Source organism: Gossypium arboreum, chromosome 6, assembly GCF_025698485.1.
Source record: "Gossypium arboreum isolate Shixiya-1 chromosome 6, ASM2569848v2, whole genome shotgun sequence".
NCBI classification, from domain to species: domain Eukaryota; kingdom Viridiplantae; phylum Streptophyta; class Magnoliopsida; order Malvales; family Malvaceae; genus Gossypium; species Gossypium arboreum.
In genome coordinates this window covers 12,650,205-12,651,851 of record NC_069075.1, presented here as the reverse complement: position 1 = coordinate 12,651,851, position 1,647 = coordinate 12,650,205, and the positions used below count along the sequence as shown (strand labels likewise).

General features: G+C 33.6%; 1 non-coding gene across 1 annotated transcript; it reads left to right on the top strand.

Moving 5' to 3' along the window:
• Positions 1-407: 407 nt before the first annotated feature.
• On the top strand, positions 408-514 carry LOC128294904 (small nucleolar RNA R71). Its single transcript, XR_008285211.1, has one exon. It is a non-coding gene; the product is annotated as a small nucleolar RNA R71 (small nucleolar RNA).
• Positions 515-1,647: the final 1,133 nt, after the last annotated feature.

The following is a 1,647-nucleotide window of genomic DNA, read 5'->3' as shown; positions in this document are numbered from 1 at the left end:
GAATTATTTTGAGGTCTAGAATTATTATCAATATACTTGACTTGTTCATTCTCTATGCTAGGGTTGTAGGATAAGCATTTTGGATTGTTCATCCCTCTTCCATTTACGTTGCATTGCATCATCGGATGTACCTGCGTAAAACCATATAAACCATCAATCTTTTTACTCAAAAGTTCTACCTGATTGATAACATGGTGACCGTATCAACGTTAAAGACATTGGCTGCTTTTATCAGCTTCATTCTCAATATTTTCCACGGATAATTATTCTGTGATATTTCCTCTATAAACTCATAAGCTGCTTTAGGTGATTTATTATTCAAAGTCCTACAGGCCGCTACATCGATCAATTGCCTAGTCGAGGGATTCAAATTATTGTAGAAGGCTTGAACCTGCAGCCATAGAGGTAACCCATGGTGAGGGCACCTTCTCAATAAATCCTTATACCTCTCCCATGCATCATATAGGGTCTCTAAATCCATTTTCATGAAGGAAGAGATATCATTTCTCAGTTTGGTTGTCTTAGTCGGTGGAAAGTACTTTAACAAGAATTTCTCAGTCATTTGCTCCCATCTAGTGATAAAACCTCGTGGTAGGGAGTTTAACCACTGTTTAGCCTTATTCCTTAACGAGAAGGGAAACAACCGAAGGTGAATGCCATTGTCAGGAATTCCATTTATCTTAAAAGTGTCGCAGAATTCCATGAAATTAGCCAAATGAGTATTTGGATCATGATTTTGCAAGCCATCAAAATGAACGAATTGTTGAATCATCTGAATGGTGTTTAGCTTCAATTGGAAATTACTAGTAGCAATAGAAGGTCTCACAATACTCAATTCAGCCCTAGTTAAGTTAGGCTTGGCATAATCATACATAGTACGAGGAGCAGGATTCAAATTTATAGGATTTAGAGCAACCATAGGATGTAGTTGATTATTATGACTATCAGCCATCTCCTCAATAATAACAATAACATCCTCTTGCTCTTCTATTGTACTCTGTCGACTTTACCTTAATTCTTTACGATTTCTACGAGCTGTGCTTTCAATTTCGCTATCGAATACTAACGGTCCTGACGGGTTTCTTCTAATGATAAACTAAAGGAACCTGCCATAAATAAATAAAAGAAAAATTAGTAAACAAAAATTAAAATAAAAATAAAAAAGAAAAGAAATAAAAATAAAAATGGCTAAAGTAATAAAAATCAAGTGTTCCTAATATCTTAGTCCCTAGCAACAGCTCCAAAAACTTGATGATGATTCACTTAACTAACTCAAATCACAACAAAGGCAAGCGCACCTATCGAATAGTAGTATAGTTATGATGAGTCAGGGATATCGTATCCACGAAGACTAAAAGTACTAGTATTTACTATCATTTTATTATCTAGCCTATAAATTGAAAGGTTGTTTTTAATCTAAAATTAAACTAATTACTAAAGACGCAACAAAGAACAAAGTAAGAAAATAATTGAATAAACCAATGAGAGTGACAATACCCAGGAAAGAATTCACCTAAACTTCACTTATTATTCTGAATTTGAATTAAACAATTTATTCACTTGCCTTGATCAATAGAAATCCCTAAATTATATTAATATATTTTTCGAGAGTAAAAATAACTGACTCTAGGTTGATTAATTGAAATT